Below are 20,751 nucleotides of genomic sequence, written 5' to 3'. Positions count from 1 at the left end.
CAGAGAAAACATAGCACTACCGTGTGGGAGAAGAAAAATAAATTGCAGTTGGAAAAATAATAAAACATTCTACCAACAAGTACTGGAAAACAAAAGAAAGACCTCTTCCTATCAAATTGTTGCAGAAGTCACTCCTGTAGATGTCTAGGAAGAGAAATAGAAACCAGTAATCGCCATGAATAACCAAGGCAACAAGATAGCTCAGAAAGTGAAAAATCTCCAGAGCAGGAACTTAAAGATACAGAAATATGTGACTTAAATGACAGAGAATTCAAGATTGCAGTTCTGAAAAAACTCAACGAGATACAAGAAAACACAGATAGGCAGTTAAAGGAACTCAGAAACTGAATTAAAGAACAGCATGAGCATTTTACGAAAGAGATTGAAATTTTAAAAAAGAACCAAATAGAATTTCTGGAGATTAAGAACTCAATAGAAGAAATTAAGAATGAAATAACCAGCTTAGGTAGTAGAGTTGACCAGATGGAGGAAAGAATCAGTGACATCGAAGATAGAAACCTGGAAATGACACGGATGGAAAAAGAAAGAGACTTGAGACTTAAAAGAAATGAAAGAATTCTACAAGAACTTTCTGACTCCATCAGAAAGAGCAATATAAAAATAATGGGCATACCAGAAGGAGAAGAAAGAAGAAGGGAACAGAGAATATATTCAAACAAATTGTCGATGAGAACTTCACAAATTTGTGGACAGAACTGGACCCTCGAATCCAAGAAGCAAATAGAACACCTAGTTACCTCAATCCCAACAGGCCTTCTCCAAGGCACATTGTATTGAAGCTGTCTAAAATCAACGACAAAGAAAGAATCCTCAAGGCAGCCAGGGAAAAGAAGACGGTAACTTACAAAGGAAAGCCCATTAGATTATCATCAGATTTTTCAGCAGAAACTCTACAAGCCAGGAGGGAGTGGAACCAAATATTCAAACTATTGAAAGAGAGAAATCATGAGCCAAGAATAATATATCCAGCAAAGATATCCTTTAGATATGAAGGAGGAATAAAGACCTTTCCAGACATACAGAAGCTGAGGAATTTTCTAATACACGACCTGCACTACAAGAAATACTAAAGGAGGCTATTCGACCACCATCAACAGGGACAATTTGTGGCAACCAAAACTCAAAAAGGGGAGAGTAAAGGCCTGAACCGAATATGGGAATGGAGAAAGTAAGCGTGCTGAAGAAAATGGAATACTCTAAATATCAAACTTTCTTTTACATAAACTTAAGGGTAACCACTCAAAATAAATCCAGAATTGAAATATATACTGAAATAAAAGAAGAAACAGAGGAAACATCATAGAATACCACCACACAGAAATAATAGACAACAACAAAAAGGCAAAGAAACAATGGAGACACAGCCTTACCAGAAAACTAAAGATAGAATGACAGGAAATCCTCACATATTAATAATCACCCTAAATGTAAATGGACTGAACTCACCAATAAAAAGGCACAGAGTAGCAGATTGGATCAAAAAACTAAACCCAACCATATGCTATCTCCAAGAGACACATCTCAGCTACAAGGACAAGCATAGACTCAAAGTGAAAGGGTGGAAATTGACACTCCAAGCAAATGGTACCCAGAGAAAATCAGGTGTAGCCATAATGATATCAGATGAAACAGACTTCAAGGTGAAAAAGATAACAAGAGACAAAGATGGACATATCATAATGGTGAAGGGAACTGTACAACAAGAAGACATAACAGTCATCAATATTTATGCCCCCAATCAGGGAGCACCGAAATACACCAAGCAACTACTAACAGAACTAAAGGGAGAAATTGACCAAAACACAATTATACTAGGGGACTTAAATACATCATTGACAGCTATGGATAGATCATCCAAACAGAAAATAAATAACGAAATAGTAGCCCTAAATGACACATTAGATGAAATGGACATAATTGACATTTATAGAGCACTTCATCCTAAAACATCAGACTATACATTCTTTTCTAGTGTACATGGAACATTCTCAAGGATAGACCATATATTGGGACATAAAATCAGTCTCAACAAATTTAAGAAGATTGAAATCATACCATGCATATTCTCTGATCACAAGGCTTTGAAATTGGATATCAACTGTAAAAAGAAAGCGGAAAAACACAAATACATGGAGATTAAACAACATACTTTTAAAGAAGGACTGGGTCAAAGAAGAAATTAGAGGAGAGATCAAAAGATACATAGAAACAAATGACAATGAAAATACATCCTACCAAAATTTTTGGGATGCAGTGAAAGCAGTTTTAAGAGGGAAGTTTATCTCATTACAGGCCTATCTCAAGAAACAAGAAAACTCCCAAATAAATAACCTCATGTTACACCTTAAAGAACTAGAAAAAGAAGAACAAGTAAAACCCAAGGTCAGCAGAAGAAAGGAAATAACAAAAATTAGAGCAGAACTAAATGAAATAGAGAACAAAAAGACAATAGAAAAAATTAATGTGACAAAGAGCTGGTTCTTTGAAAAGATTAACAAAATTGACAAACCCTTGGCTAGACTTACTAAGATAAAAGAGAAGACACTGATTAACAAAATCAGAAACGTAAAAGGGAAGTTATCACGGACACCACAGAAATACAAAGGATCATCCAAGAATACTATGAAGGACTATATGCCACCAAATTCAACAACCTAGAAGAAATGGACAAGTTCTTAGAAACATATAGCCTTCAAGGCTGAACCATGAAGAACTGGAAAATCTAAACAGACCGATCACCAGTAACTAAATTGAATCAGTCATCCAAAACCTTCCCAAAAGCAAAAGTCCGGGACCAGATGGCTTCACTAGTGAATTCTACCAAACCTTCAAAGAGGATCTAATACCAATTCTGCACAAACTCTTCCAAAAATTGAAGAAGAGACAGTACTCCCTAACTCATTTTATGAGGCCAACATTACCCTGATACCAAAACCTGGTAAGGACAGCACAAAAAAGAAAACTACAGACCAATATCTCTGATGAATACCGATGCAAAAATCCTAAATAAAATTCTAGCAAATCGAATACAACAATGCATTAAAAAGATTATTCATCACGACCAAGTGGGGTTCATCCCGGGGCACAAGGATGGTTCAACATCAAATCCATCAATGTGATACATCACATAAACAAAATAAAGGACAAAAATCATATGATTATATCAATTGATGCAGAAAAAGCATTTGACAAGATACAACATCCATTTATGATTAAAACACTTAATAAAATGGGTATAGAAGGAAAATACCTTAACATAATAAAGGCCATATATGACAAGCCCTCTGCTAATCTCATAATTAATGGAGGAAAACTGAAGCCCTTTGCTCTACGTTCAGGAACACGACAGGGATGTCCCCTATCACCTCTGCTTTTCAACATAGTGTTGGAAATCCTTGCCAGAGGAATCAGGCAAGAGAAAGAAATAAAAGGCATCCAAATTGGGAATGAAGAAGTTAAATTATCACTCTTTGCAGATGACATGATGCTATATATAGAAAACCCTAAAGACTCCACCAAAAAGCTATTAGAAACAATCAACGAATACAGTAAAGTTGCTGCCAGCAAAATCAACGCACAAAAGTCCATTGCCTTCCTATATACTAACAATGAAATCTCAGAAAAGAAATACAAAAAACAATTCCTTTTGCAATTGCAGCAAAAAGAATAAAATACCTAGGAATAAACTTAACCAAGGATGTGAAAGACCTATATGCTGAAAACTATAAGACATTTTTGAAAGAAATTGAAGAAGACACAAAGAAATGGAAAGACATTCCGTGCTCATGGATTGGAAGAATCAACATAGTTAAAATGGCCATATTACCCAAAGCAATATACAGATTCAATGCAATCCCCATCAAAATCCCAATGGCATATTTTAAAGAAATAGAACAAAAATCATCAGATTTGTTTGGAACCACAAAAGACCCCGAATAGCCAAAGCAATCTTAAGGACAAAGAACAATAATGGAGGTATCACACTTCCTGACTTTGGCTTGTACTACAGGGCTACAATAATCAAAACAGCATGGTATTGGCAGAAAAACAGACACATAGACCAATGGAATAGAATTGAGAACCCAGAAATAAACCCACATAAATATGGACAGATAATTTTTGACAAAGAAGCTAAAAACATACAATGGAGCAAAGGCAGCCTCTTCAATAAATGGTGCTGGGAGAATTGGATAGCCACGTGCAAAAGAATGAAACTGGACTGCTATTTGTCACCATGTACCAAAGTTAATTCAAAATGGATCAAAGACTTAAGCATAAGACCTGACACAATAAACTGCATAGAAGAAAACATAGGTACTAAACTTATGGACCTTGGGTTCAAAGAGCATTTTATGAACTTGACTCAAAGGCAATGGAAGTAAAAGCTAAAATAAACGAATGGGACTATATGAAACTTAAAAGCTTCTGCACAGCAAAAGAAACCATTGACAAAATAAAGAGGCCACCAACTGAATGGGAGAAGATTTTTGCAAACAGTGCCTCCGATAAGGGGCTAGTATCCAGAATATACAAGGAACTCATGCAACTCAACAACAAAAAGACAAACAACCCAATTGAAAAATGGGCAGAGGACTTGAAGAGACATTTCTCCAAAGAGGACATACAAATGGCAAATAGACATATGAAAAAATGCTCAACATCACTAATCATCAGAGAAATGCAAATCAAAACCACAATGAGATATCACCTCACCCCAGTCAGAATGGCTATCATCAACAAGACAAATAGTAACAAATGTTGGAGAGGCTGTGGAGAAAAAGGAACCCTCATACACTGTTGCTGGGAATGCAGACTGGTGCAGCCGTTATGGAAGACAGTGTGGAGGTTCCTCAAAAAATTACGAATAGAATTGCCATATGACCCAGCAATCCCTCTCCTGGGTATCTACCCAAAAAATCTGAAAACATTTACAGAGAAAGACACGTGTGCTCCAATGTTCGTTGCAGCTTTGTTTACAGTGGCCAAGACATGGAAACAACCAAAATGTCCTTCGATAGATGAATGGATAAAGAAGTTGTGGTATATATACACAATGGAATACTATTTGGCGGTAAGAAAAGATGATATAGGAACGTTTGTGACAACATGGATGGATCTTGAGAGAGTAATGCTGAGCGAAATAAGTCAGAAAGAAAAAGCAGAGAACCATGTGATTTCACTGATATGTGGTATATAAACCAAAAACAACAAAAGAACAAGACAAACAAATGAGAAACAGAAACTCATAGACAGAGACAATAGTTTAGTGGTTGCCAGAGGGTAACGCGGGTGGGTGGTGGGAGATGAGGGTAAGGGGGATCGAATATATGGTGATGGAAGGAGAACTGACTCTGGGTGATGGACACACAATGGGATTTATAGATGATGTAATACAGAATTGTACACCTGAAATCTATGTAATTTTACTAACAATTGTCACCCCAATAAATTTAATAAAATAAAATTAAAAACAAAAAAAAAAACAAAAAAAAAAAAAAAAGAAGTGACATCTGATATATACCATAAATTAATACTCTTGGATGTGGAATGAGATGTGGATGAGGGTTTCTTTCAACTATTCAATTTTTAATTTGAGGCATTATGGCTGATTTTTATATTTTGTGTTTTTTATTATTTTTCAAATGAAATATATAACATGTCATAGGGTTTATCACATAGTAGTTTCCTGGGAAACATTAGATTAATATCATCTTTCCTTTTTCTATTTATTTCCAGCCTAGAAGGGTCAGCGTTTCTGTGTTTCAATAGTGGAAAAAGAGTAGCATTCAGAGGCATAAACCTCTTATCTCCTGACAAAAAAGTCCCCAGCCTCCTAACCTTGACCACAGACTCCCAAGCCCTGTACCATGCACAGTAAAGATAGTTCTTTTATGACCATAAACAAAATCTGTGTAATTGAAAATTGAGAATACCCTTTGACAGTCCTGAACCTTCCAATTCTGGCCTTCATCCACTGGTCTGATACAGAGAGAGTAATTCACTTGTCCAAAGCTGCATAGCTATACTAGTACAACTGAGATGGGAATGTAGTCCTGTTAAGCTTTTTCACAGCCCATGTCCTTCACACTATGCTGTGCTGCCTTCCTCCATCAGGAACTCCTCTCCCATGTCATGCCACTAAATCAACAGGTTCAGAAGATGGCAAGGGAGAAGTAGTGATAAATTCCTGAACCAGACCTCATAAGCACCACCCGAAGGCATCAAGAAATCTGGGAGGAGTTGCATTGGCAGGGTCTTCAGAGCGAACCTTACTATACACAGACAATGAGCAGTAGAGGAAAAGAACTTGTCCGATATCATATGCCTAAGTTATATTTCTCTCTCTCTCTCTCTCTCTCTCTCTCTCTCTCTCTCTCTCTCTCTCTCTCTCTCTCTTCTTCTTTTCCTAGCACACCATTCACTCATCCATCCAACTATCTATCTATCAATCCCTCCGTCCTTCATTCATTCAATGAATATTTATTTAGTGAAAGACATAGAACAAGACAAATGTGAGCTTTGTATTCAAGGCGCTTTAAATATAAGGACAGTTTGAATCTCTATACTTGGTAGCTTGACGAAAGAATGAGCAAGCTAGCCACTATGCAAATCTCCATTTTCGGCTTTCCTCATTCATGATGGCTCAGCCTAGGGTGCATGGCAAAAAAGAGCTAGAACAATTTGGCTTCGTTACATTTAGGATCTGGTGGTGCTGTAGAGGGGTTTTGGCATATGTGGGGCCTGATGCCTCGGTTACCTAGTTCAGCTTTCATGTAGTTCCCAGGAGTCCCTTGGTAGTTGAAGATAACTTGGCTTATAGTTTCATAATCCTGTGTTGCTAGCTCCTGAAACATCTCCTTCTTGGGCTATTTGTTTATGTCCAGGGCACTAAGGATCTCCTGTAAACACTGAAAGTTCTTGCCCAGAATCATAATGCACTTCAGCCAATGGTGGCTTGTGAGTTCATTCTGGTAACCCAATCTCTGGGCATTGGGAACCAGAGCTTTAGCCACTAAGGTGAAGTGAGGTCAAAGAGATAACATCCAAGGAATCACTAACCATTCTGAGTTTTTTTCAGAAGTCATATCCCAGGTCTCAGTCAGAATATTTCATCTGTTGCAAACACATCCCTGGAGGAGATAGGAATGAGACAGATCTACACTCTGGGTCCCATAAGAAAACCTCTTGATTGAGAATCTCAGGAGTTTTCTCATTAGCACTTCTGGTCTTGCTCTCAATGAAGATTTTACTGCTATTCTACATGATGAAGGTTTAAATGAGGCTACATTTGATGCTCATTTTCTGTGTGATCATCTGATTTCTGTTGCCTACATTCCTCCTGTGTTCTCGGAGCTATACCAGCCACTCCACCCACTCCACCCACTCCACCCACTCCACCCACTCCACCCACTCCACGGAAGGGGCAAAGATAAACACCTCATTTACTTACTACATAACAGTCAATTTACCACCATCACCTTGTTGAATTACCCGCTTCCAAAAATACAAACATGATATGATTTTCGTCACTATGTGACAGATGAGGCTCAAAGACAAAAAAGAAATGTCCCCAGTCACAGCCAAAAATTGGCATAATTAGGATTTTGACCCAAATCTGTTTGTTCTCTCTCTCTCTCTCTCTCTCTTTTCCCAGCATGACATTCACTCATCCATCACCAAGGATTCAGCAAGTATCCAAAGACACTTTCTGAGTTTTAGATACCATATTGATCAGGTGTCTAGGGATCCTTGATTCTGAAGATTTGCACCAAGAGAGGAGGTGACAGAATCTAGATCATTTTTCTTGCACGTTAGAGACTAGAGCTTGTGATCATGTATCTATCTATTCATCAGTCCCTCTACCCAGCCACTTTGTTGTCATCTACACAATGCCCTGCTAGGCCTCGACAGTGGCTATTGCTACAACTGCTCAAGAGACCACAAGAGAACCAGGAAATAGAATTATACTCTTAGACACAGAACAGATTGAATTCATCTTCTCATATTATAGAAGGGGAAAATGAGGCCTAGATAGAAAAGACTTTCTGAAGGTAAATACAGCTGGTTGGTGGGATTGCTGAGTCTTGAATGCTGACTCTAGTGCAATGTTTTCTGATTCTAGTACAATGCCGTTTTTATTGTACCAATACTAGCTTATGGCACATTGGCAGTACAACAATGTCTCCTGATTTCCATACCAAAGTTATTGTCACTTCATTGTGTTAGCCCCCTTGCCTTCTAGATTTTTAGTCAATGAGTATCCATGATCAGGGTCAACTTGATAGCAAGATAAAATAGACAGCTGTCCATGAGTTCTTTTAGATGGTTAGTTTGACCCTTTACCTCTGCTTTCCCCTAGCTTAACATAGTTCTCGAATTTCCAGCATCAGTGCTTCATTACTAAAAAAAATAAAATACATCTTTTAATAATATAATGTCCCCCGTGAAGAGGCAGGATACAGAAGATAATTTTATTTCAGTCATTAAAACCTAGGCTGGTCTATAGAGGATTTCTTCAATGTATACGTGTAGGTATGCATAGATTGAAGGATGGAGGAGCAGGGATGAGTAACTTACAAACCTCTCAACAGGACTCTTATTTGCATAAACTCTTTCAGTCTCTTTGGAAAGACACAGAAGCCATTGGGAAACATATGGAAAAAGCCTAGAAAGTTGCTATTAAAATTTTGGAAAACACTTCAGATCAAGAGGTTACCCCCAAATCGCAGACAAAGATGGGTTTTTTTTAAATTATTTTTTTCAGTTACAATTGACATTCAATATTATATTTGTTTCAGACATTCAGTATAGTGGGTTGACATTTATATAATTTATGCAGTAATAACCTTGATTAGTCTAGTACCCACCTGGCACCATACATAGTTATTGCAACATTATTGACAATATTCTCTATGCTGTACTTTGCATCCCCAAGACTATTTTGTAACTACCAAAGCAACCCAAGGTCCCATCAACAGATAATCGGATAAAGATGTGTACATAAGTATATACAATGGACTATTGGTCTGCCATAAGAAAGAATGAAATCTTATCATTTGTGACAACCTGGATGGACATAGAGGGTATTATGCTAAGTGAAATAAGTCAGACAGAGAAAGACAAATACCATATGATCTCACTTATATGTGGAATCTAAAGGACAAAATAAACAAATAAAACAGAAACAGAATCATAGACACAGAAAACAAACTGATGGTTGCCAGATGGGAAAGGTGTTAGGGAGCTGGGTGAAAAAAATGAAGGGATTAAGAAATACAAATTGGTAGTCAGAAAATAGTCACGGGAATGTGAAATATAGTATGGGGAATATAAACAATAATGATGTAAGGACTGTGTATGGTGTCAGATGGGTACTGGACTTACCGAGGGAATCACTTCATAGATTATATAAATGCGTAACCACTGCGCTGTACACCTAAAACTAATATAAAATAATATTGAATGTCAGCTATAAGTAAATGTGTGTGTGTGTGTGTGTGTGTGTGTAGTCACAGTATATAAAGTACAGCATAGGGAATACAGTCAACGGTATTGTAACATTATGTACAGTGTCAGATGGGTATTAGACTTGGTGAGGTTGTCACTTTGTGAGGGGTGTAAATGTCTAATCATTATATTGTTTTTGTACACCTGAAACTAACAAAAATAAAACAAAATAAATAAAAAGAAATATAAATTGCTAGTTACAAAATAGTCATGGGAATGTAGAGTTTTTAATCTTTGTATATTATTATAAATGAAATTGTTTTCTTAATTTCATTTTCAGATTGTTCATTGCTATGGATAGAAATACAATTGAGTATTGTATACTGATCTTATATCCTGAAACTTTGCTGAAATTATTTAATACTTCTAAGTAGTTTTTTTTTGTAGCTCCTTTAGAAATTATAAGATATGGAATCACACCACTTGTGAATAGAGATTGTTTTACATATTCCTTTCCAATCTTGAAGGTTTCAAGAAAATTGTTTTGCCTAATTGCTATAATCCAAAGTATAACATTGAAATGAAGTGGCTTAGATTAGAAATCTTTGTCTTTTTTCTGATAATAGGGAGGAAGCTTGCAGTCTTTCACCATTAAATATAATGCTAGTTGTGGGGTTTTTGCTAATGCTATTAACAAGTTTAAAGAGCTTCTCCTTTATTCCTACTCTATTGAGTATCTAAACAACATGGTGTGGAACATGACTGTATATACATTTTTTATATATTTGTCCTATTATTAGTATGAATTTTTTAAGGTGGAGTTACAGACAGTGAAGGATACCCACTTTTTTTTGGACTTGGATTCATCTTTTATTGTTTATATATATATATATTTTTTTTTAAATTAAAGTTTATTGGGGAGACAGTTGTTAGTAAAGTTACATAGATTTCAGGTGTACAATTCTGTATTACATCATCTATAACTCCCATTTTGTGTTCACCACCCAGAGTCAGTTCTCCTTCCATCACCATATATTTGATCCCCTTTACCTTCGTCTACCACCCCCCATCCCCCTTACCCTGTGGTAACCACTAAACTATTGTCTGTGGCTATGAGTTTTTATTTCTCATTTGTTTGCCTTGTTCTTTTATTGTTTCTGGTTTATATACCACATATCAGTGAAATCATATGTTTCTCTGCTTTTTCTGTCTGACTTATTTCGCTTAGCATCACACTCTCAAGATCCATCCATGTTGTCACAAATGGACCTATTTCATCTTTTCTTACTGCCGAATAGTATTCCATTGTGTATATATACAAAAACTTATTTATCCATTCATCTATCGAAGGACATTTTGGTTGTTTCCATGTCTTGGCCACCGTAAACAAAGCTGCAATGAACATTGGAGCACACGTGGCTTTATGGATAAATGCTTTCAGATTTTTTGGATAGATACCCAGGAGAGGGATTGCTGGGTCATATGGTAATTTAATTTTTAATGTTTTGAGGAACCTCCACACTGCCTTCCATAGCGGCTGCACCAGTCTGCATTCCCACCAACAGTGTATGAGGGTTCCTTTTTCTCCACAGCCTCTCCACACTTGTTACTATTTGTCTTGTTGATGATAGCTATTCTGACTGGGGTGAGGTGATATCTCATCGTGGTTTTTATTTGCATTTCTCTGATGATTAGTGATGTTGAGCATTTTTTCATGTCGATTTGCCATTTTTATGTCCTCTTTGGAGAAATGTCTCTTCAGGTCGTCTGCCCATTTTTCAATTGGGTTGTTTGTTTTTTTGTTGTTGAGTCAGACAATGGTTTGGTGGTTGCCAGAGGATAAGGGGGGTGGGGGGTGGGAGATGAGGGTAAGGGGGATCGAATATATGGTGATGGAAGGAGAACTGACTCTGGGTGATGAACACACAATGGGATTTATAGATGATGTAATACAGAATTGTACACCTGAAATCTATGTAATTTTACTAACAATTGTCACCTCAATAAATTTAAAAAAAATGTCTTATAGTTTTCAGCATATAGGTCTTTCACATCCTTGGTTAAGTTTATTCCTAGGTATTTTATTCTTTTTGCTGAAATTGCAAAAGGAATTGTTTTTAGTATTTCTTTTTCTGAGAATTCATTGTTTGTATAAAGGAATGCAATGGACTTTTGCACGTTGATTTTGTAGCCGGCCACATTACTTTATTCGTTGATTGTTTCTAATAGGTTTTTGGTGGAGTCTTTAGGGTTTTCTATATATAGCATCATGTCATCTGCAAAGAGTGATAATTTAACTTCTTCATTCCCAATTTGAATGCCTTTTATTTCCTTCTCTTGCCTGATTGCTCTGGCGAGGACTTCCAACATTATGCTGAAAAACAGAGGTGATAGGGGACAGCCCTGTCGTGTTCCTGAACGTAGAGCCAAAGACCTTCAGTTTTTCACCATTAATTATGAGATTAGCTGAGGGTTTGTCATATATGGCCTTTATTATGTTCAGGTATTTTCCTTCTATACCTATTTTATTAAGTGTTTTAATCATAAATGGATGTTGTATCTTGTCAAATGCTTTTTCTGCATCAACTGATATAATCATATGACTTCTGACATTTATTTTGTTTATGTGATGTATCACATTGATCGATTTGTGTATGTTGAACCATCCTTGTGCCCCGGGGATGAACCCCACTTGGTCGTGACGAATAATCTTTTTAATGCATTGTTGCATTCGACTTGCTAGAATTTTGTTTAGGATTTTTGCATCTGTATTCATCAGAGATATTGGTCTGTAGTTCTCTTTTTTTGTGTTGTCCTTGCCAGGTTTTGGTATCAGGGTAATGTTGGCCTCATAAAATGAGTTAGGGAGTACTGTCTCTTCTTCAGTTTTTGGGAAGAGTTTGAGCAGGATTGGTATTAGATCCTCTTTGAAGGTTTGGTAGAATTCACTAGTGAAGCCATCTGGTCCCGGACTTTTGCTCTTGGGAAGGTTTTGGATGACTTATTCAATTTCTTTATTGATAATCGGTCTGTTTTGATTTTCCAGTTTCAAAGAACTTGTCCATTTCTTCTAGGTTATTGAATTTGGTGGCATATAGTCCTTCATAGTATTCTTGGATGATCCTTAGTATTTCTGTGGCATCCGTGATAACTTCCTCTTTTTCATTTATGATTCTGTTATTAGTGTCTTCTCTCTTTTTATCTTTTGAGCCTAGCCAAGGGGTTGTCAATTTTGTTAATCTTTTCAAAGAACCAGCTCTTTGTCACATTAATTTTTTCTATTGTCTTTTTATTCCCTGATTCATTTAGTTCTGCTCTGATTTTTATTATTTCCTTTCTTCTGCTGACCTTGGGTTTCATTTGTTCTTCTTTTTCTAGTACTTTTAGGTGTAACGTGAGATTATTTATTTGGGATTCTTCTTGTTTGAGATAGGCCTGTAATGATATAAATTTCCCTCTTAATACAGCTTTTACTGCATCACAAAAATTTTGGTAGGATGTATTTTCATTGTCATTTGTTCCTATGTATCTTCTGATCTCTCCTTTAATTTTTTCTTTGACACGGTCATTCTTTAAAAGTATGTTGTTTATTCTCCATGTGTTTGTGTTTTTTCCTGCTTTCTCTTTGCGGTTGATATCCAATTTCAAAGCCTTGTGATCAGAGAATATACTTGGTATGATTTCAATCTTCTTAAATTTGCTGAGGCTGATTTTATGTCCCAATATATGATCTATCCTTGAGAATGTTCCATGCACACTAGAAAAAATGTATAATCTAATGTTTTAGGATGAAGTGCTCTATATATGTCAATTATGTCCATTTCATCTAATGTGTCATTTAGGGCTGCTATTTCGTTATTTATTTTCTGTTTGGATGATCTATCCATAGCTGTCAATGATGTATTTAAGTCCCCTAGTATAATTGTGTTTTGGTCAATTTCTCCCTTTAGTTCTGTTAGTAGTTGCTTGGTATATTTCGTTGCTCCCTGATTGGGGGCATAAATATTGATGACTGTTATGTCTTCTTGTTGTATAGTCCCCTTTACCATTATGAAATGTCCATCTTTGTCTCTTGTTATCTTTTTCACCCTGAAGTCTGTTTCATCTGATATCATTATGGCTACACCTGATTTTCTCTGGATACCATTTGCTTGGAGTGTCAATTTCCACCCTTTCACTTTGAGTCTATGCTTGTCCTTGTAGCTGAGATGTGTCTCTTGGAGACAGCATATGGTTGGGTTTAGTTTTTGATCCAATCTGCTACTCTGTGCCTTTTTATTGGTGAGTTCAGTCCATTTACATTTAGGGTGATTATTGATATGTGAGGATTTCCTGTCATTCTATCTTTAGTTTTCTGGTAAGGCTGTGTCTCCATTGTTTCTTTGCCTTTTTGTTGTTGTCTATTATTTCTGTGTGGTGGTATTCTATGATGTTTCCCTCTGTTTCTTCTTTTATTACAGTATATATTTCAGTTCTGGATTTTTTGAGTGGTTACCCTTAAGTTTATGTAAAAGAAAGTTTGATATTTAGAGTATTCCATTTTCTTCAGCATGCTTACTTTCTCCATTCCCATATTCCGGTTCAGGCCTTTACTCTCCCCCTTTTTATGTTTTGGTTGCCACAAATTGTCCCTGTTGATGGTGACTGAATAGCCTCCTTTAGTATTTCTTGTAGTGCAGGTCGTGTATTAGAAAATTCCCTCAGCTTCTGTATGTCTGGAAAGGTCTTTATTCCTCCTTCATATCTAAAGGATATCTTTGCTGGATATATTATTCTTGGCTCATAATTTCTCTCTTTCAATAGTTTGAATATTTGGTTCCACTCCCTCCTGGCTTGTAGAGTTTCTGCTGAAAAATCTGATGATAATCTAATGGGCTTTCCTTTGTAGGTTACCATCTTCTTTTCCCTGGCTGCCTTGAGGATTCTTTCTTTGTCGTTGATTTTAGACAGCTTCAATACAATGTGCCTTGGAGAAGGCCTGTTGGGATTGAGGTAATTAGGTGTTCTATTTGCTTCTTGGATTCGAGGATCCAGTTCATTCCACAAGTTTGGGAAGTTCTCATCGAGTATTTTTTTGAATATACTCTTTGTTCTCTTCTCTCTTTCTTCTCCTTCTGGTATGCCTATTATTTTTATATCGCTCTTTCTGATGGAGTCAGAAAGTTCTTGTCGAGTTCTTTCATTCCTTTTAAGTCTCAAGTCTCTTTTTTCGTCCATCCTTAGTATTTCCAAGTTTCTATCTTCGATGTCACTGATTCTTTCTTCCATCTGGTCAGCTCTACTTCCTAAGCTGGCTATTTCATTCTTAATTTCTTCTATTGAGTTCTTAATCTCCAGAAATTCTATTTGGTTCTTTTTTAAAAAAATTTCGATGTCTTTGGTAAAATGTTCATGTTGTTCTTGGATTGTGTTTCTGAGTTCATTAAACTGCCCTTCTAAATTTTCTTGCATCTCGTTGATTGTTTTCAGAACTGCAATCTTGAATTCTCTGTCATTTAAGTCACATTTTTCGATATCTTTAACTTTATTTTCTGGAGACTTTTCACTTTCTTTCTGAGCTGTCTTGTTGCCTTGGTTATTCATGGCAATTACTGTTTTATTATTTCTCTTCCTAGACATCTACAGGAGTGGCTTCTGCAACAGGTTGATAAGAAGAAGTCTCTCTTTTGTTTTCCAGTACGTGTTGGTAGAATGTTTTATTTTCTCTTAGACTGCAGCACTTTTTTCTCTCTCACACTGTAGTGTTATGTTTCCTCTGCACTATTCCAGCTTCTCACACAACGGGGGAACTTCCTGGAAGGCAGGCTTCTCCTCTGTTAACAGTTTGCCTGGGTCATAGGGTGCCCCCTCCTTGTGGGGATGGGGAGAGCTTTTGAAGTTCCAAAGGTCTTCCTGCACCAGATTCAGTGGTTCTGTTTACTCCTACAGGCATCTGCCCAGATCGGTGGGGACAGGGGTGGGGTGAGTTGTGAGAGGTGGCCCAGAGCAATGGCGGTGACCACCACCACAGCCAGTCCTGCTTCCACAGCTCCCTCCCCTTTGCCGGAACTAGTTGTGCTGCAAATCTGTTTCTGCGGTCCACAGTTCTCAGAACTCAAGTATTCTGTTCTTTTGATCTGTCACTGCTACTGCTCCGCTTCTAGCACTGGGCTGGTGGGGGATGGGTGAGCTCTGGGAGGGTAGGGAGGGAGCGGCTAGTCTCAGTGCCTAAGGCTTCCGTTCTCTGCTCGGCAGTGAATGCTTAAACCACCATTTCAGCCTTCTTCCCTCAGTCTTTGCTCCAATGTCTCTGCCGTGAGAGATGGGTTCAGCCGTGTTATATGCTGTCCCCTCAGCCCTGTGGGCCATAAACAGAGCCCTAACAGTCCGAGTTCTTCCCTCTCCTGCATCTGCGGTAATTCTGGGATGCAGCGAGCTCAGAGCACTGAGCTAGGTCTGCATCCTGCGCCCGTGAGGCTCCGTCTCTGCACTTCTCCCTTTCCTCCTCCCCTGCTCGCACAATTTGCCCACCTTTAGGTGAACTCAGTAGTGAGCCTCTTTGTCTGCCTGCCTGCTGTGCAGGGAGTCCTTTGTGGAGTTATAGCTGTTTAATTTGTTGTAAATTCCACGGGAGATTTCCAGAGGCTCACCTCATGCCACCATTTTAATGACGTCTCTATTGATACCCAATTTTAAGGCATTTGCTGCATATTGCTAAACTCTGACCAGGATGAGGAACCTATATTTTCTTGGCAGGTAGTCCCACAAATGAGCAGACCCATGTAAAACACTGGGGCCTGGCATGGATCTACTATACACATGGCCTTGAAATAGGTATCTACACAAATGAGCTTTAGAAATAGCCTCTCAGCACCACTCACTCTGAAGAGCAACAGATTTGAATACTCACTTAGTGTAAGGAGAGATTCGGGGGAAGCCTTATTGCCTGCTGGTTTTATCAGGAGAATGAGTAGATCCTCATGCATTATTTATAAGCCCTACAGCCAGGGAGATTTTGGATTGATGTTGAGAATAATTAGTTCAATATGTAGTTTCATAAAATGAAAAAATCTGAAAATCATTTTACCTGCAGTGAGAAAATGCAATGTCCCATTTTCCTTGCTATTTTACCTTGCCACATCACTTCACTTTCCTGATCCTTACTTTTCTGATTTGTCAAAGGGCAGTGATGGTGTTGGTGGTAATGGTGATGGGGTAATAATCACTAACTCTCCAGTTGTGAGGATCAAGTGAGTAAATGAATCTGAAAGTGCTTTGGGGATTTTAAGTAAGGGTAAACATTGTGGGGCACTATAAAGACACTCATGCAGGGAGTTGTTTGTTGTTAGTCCCTGACACATATTTCCCTTCCTTTTACCCCTAGTGCTACCTCCAAAATATATCTACTTGCTTCTACCTCGATTCCTGGCACCCTGATCCATACCAGTATCTTCTCATGCCTTGGTCTCCCTGCTTCCAAATTTCCCTCTTATTTCTCTCACTGCCAACCCAAAGGGAACTTTAAAATAAAGTTACATCATATCATTTTCCTGTGTTTTTTTTTAAACCCTCCTATGGTATCACATCACACTTAGAATACAAATTCCTTATGCTTGCCTATAGCCCCAAGGCTCCCATTCTCATCTTATACTTCTCTCTCCTTTACTTGCTGTGTGCACTACACTCAAGCCACACTGGCCTTTATTATTCCCACCAATTCACCCTGATCCTCAGATCAGGAACTTAGCATGTATGTTTTTTCTGCTTGAAATTCACTTCCTTCCTCTATTCACACAGTTAATTCTTTACAACTTCAGCTTAGTCATCACTTTTTTCAATAAGACTTTTCTAACTCTCTCATTAGATAAAATCCCCCTATTATAGGCTCTTATATCATCTACTCTTTGTAGCACTTGTATCCCAAGAGCTGCTTCTGGCTCTGGATTTTGTAAATTCAAAATTGTAGAACTGAAAAAGTTAATGACCAAAGAAAAATACTCAATGGTGGAGCTCAACAGAAGGATGACAGGCCAGAGGAGAGAATCAGTTGACCTCAAGATAGATTGATATAAATTATCCTCACTGAAAAACACAGAGAAAATAGACTGACAAAGATGGACAGAAATTTAGGCACCTGTGGTGATATACAGAAGATCTAACATTTGTGTCATCAGATTCCCCAAAGAAGAGAAGTAGGGTGGGGCTATAAAAGTACTTGAAGAAATAATGGTTGAAAATTCCAAATTTTAGCAAAAGGTATATAAACCCACAGATTCAAGAAGCTGAGTGAACCCCAAATTGGATAAACTCACAGAAATCCATGAGAAGACACATAATTGTCAAGATTCTGAAAACTAAAGACAAAAAAAAAACACCTTGAAAGTTTTGAGAGAGAAATGACATCTTACCTATAGTGGTAAAACAACGTAAATGATAGGGAACTTACAAATCATTTTTCAAGTGTTGAAAAACGAAAAGAACTATCAACGCAAAATTTTGTGTACAGTGAAATTCTTTCAAAATGAAATGAAAAAGGAGATATCCTCAAATGCAGGGAATTAGTTTAAAATTTGTCACCAGCAAACTTGATCTACAATACTGCCTAAAGGAAGTTCTCTAAAAAGAAGGGAAACAATAAAGTAGAAATCTTGCAACATCAAGTAGGAAATGAAAAGTGCAAAAATAGGGATAAATATTACATTTTCCTTCTCCTCTTGAGTTGTCTAAAGTATATGAGTTGAAGCAAACATTATACTGTCTGATGTGGTTCTCAATGTATATGGAGGAAATATTTAGGAAAATTGTATTATAAATGGGGAAGGGTAAAGGGATGTAAAGAAAGGTAAGGTTTCTTTTTAAATTATTTGTTCAGTTATAGTTGACATTCAATATAATTTTACATTAGTTTCAGGTCCACAGCATAGTGGTTAGACAAATGTATAATTTATGTAGGGATCCCCCGATTAGTCTAGTTCCCATCTGGCACTATACATATTTGTTACAATATTATTGAATATATATTTTCTATATTGTATTTCACATCCCCTTGAATATTTTATAACTACCAATTTGTATTTCCTAATCCTTTCACCTTTCTCACCCTTCCCCCTAACCCCCTCCCTTCTGGCAACTATCAGCTTGTTCTCCATCTATGAGCCTGTTTCTGTTGTGTTTGTTCGTTCATTTTGTTCTTTAGATTCCACATATAAATGAGATCATATGGTATTTGTCTTTATCAGTCTAACTTATTTCACTTAGCATAATATCCTCTAGGTCCATCCATGTTTTTGCAAATGGTAAGATTTCATTCTTTTTTTATGGCACAGCAATATTCCATCGTATATATGAACCACATCTTCTTTATCCAATCATCCATTGACAGGTACTTGGGTTGCTTCCACATCTTGGCTAATGTAAATAGTGCTGTAATGAACATAGAGGTGCAAATATCTTTTTGAATTAGTGTTTTAGATTTTTTTCCGATAGAGCTTACTGAATGGGAGAAGACATTTGCCAATGATACATCTGATAAGGGGTTAATAACCAACATTTATAAAAAACTCATACAACTCAATAACAAAAAAAAAAAAAACAAACAAAAAAAAAAAAAATCCAATTATTAGGCTGGTGCAAAAGTAATTGTGTTTTAAAAAGTTAAAAAAAAAAAATTGCAAAAACCACAATTACTTTTGCACCAACCTAATAAAAATGGGCAGAGGACCTGAATAGACATTTCTCCAACGAGGACATAGACCAGGCCAATAGACATATAAAAAGATGCTCAATGTCACTAATCATCAGAGAAATACAAATTAAAACCACAATGAGATACCACCTCACATTTCAGAATGGCCATCATCGATAAATTAACAAACAGAAAGTGTTGGTGAGGATGTGGAGAAAAGCGAACCCCCATGCATTGTTGGTGGGATTGCAAATTGGTGCAGCCACTATGGAAAATAGTATGGAGATTCCTCAAGAAATTAAATATAGAACTACCTTATGACGCAGCAATTCTACTTCTGGGTATTAATTTAAAGAAATCCAAAACACTAAATAAAAAAGATCAGGTTTCTATAATTCACTCAAACTGATAAAATATTGATACCAGTAGAGTATGATGTTATTTATGTGTAATATAATACCTAGAGCAACAAAGCTATACCAAAAAGCTATACAAAGAAATACACACAGAAAAAGTATAAATAAATTAGAATGGGATTTTAAAGAATGTTGAAGTAACTAATAGAGAGGCATAAAAAAGAAAACAAACAAACAAAAAAAACAACAAATAAGCAATTAAAAAACCCAGAAGGAACAAACAGAATAACAAAACTGAAATGGCAGATGTAAGCTATACGATATTAGAAATTGTAATACAGAATTGTACACCTGAAATCTATGTAACTTTACTAACAATTGTCACCCCAATAAACTTTAATTAAAAAAAAAGAAAGAAACATAGCAAAGAAAAAAAAAGAAATTGTGTCAAATATAAATTGTCTACATATACCAACTAAAATACAGAAATCAGCAAGGGAAATTTTAAAAAGATCCAACTATATGCTGTCTACAAGAAACTCACTTAAACATATTATATATGGCTGAATGCAAAAGAATGTGAAAAGATAATCTATTAAAACATAATAAAAACCAAAAAAGGCTACATTAAGATAAAGGAGGTTTCAGTGTAAAAATGATTATTGGCAACAAAGAGAAACATCACATGATGGTAAAACTATCAATACAGCAAGGATATTTAGCCATTTAAAACATGTATGCATTTGTTTTTCCCAGTCTGACTTACTTCACTAAGCATAACACTCTCTAGGTCCATCCATGTTGTCACAAATGGTAGTGTTTCATTTTTTTAATGACAGAATAATATCCTATTGTACATATGATCTCACTTAAATGTAGACTCCGAAGAGCAAACTAAATGAACAAACAAAACAGAAACAGACTCATAGGTACAGATAATTAACTGATGCTTGCCAGAGGGGAGGGGTGTTGGGGGGCTGGGTGAGAAAGATGAAGGCATTAGGAAGTATAAATTGGTAGTTACAAAATCATCAGGGGGATGTAAAGTACAGTATGGGGAATATAGTCAACAATGTAAAAACTATGTATAGTGTTAGATGGGTACTAGACTTATTGGGGGGATCACTTCATGAAATATGTAAATGCCTATCCAGTATGCTGTACACCTGAAACTAATATAAAATAATATTGAATGTCAACTATTATGTAATTAAAAATATATATGTAGTCACGGGATGTAAAGTACTGCACAGGGAATATAGT

This window comes from Rhinolophus sinicus, chromosome X (assembly GCF_036562045.2).
Source record: "Rhinolophus sinicus isolate RSC01 chromosome X, ASM3656204v1, whole genome shotgun sequence".
NCBI classification, from domain to species: Eukaryota; Metazoa; Chordata; class Mammalia; order Chiroptera; family Rhinolophidae; genus Rhinolophus; species Rhinolophus sinicus.
The sequence above is the reverse complement of the archived record's forward strand: the minus strand, read 5'-3'. Positions refer to the sequence as shown.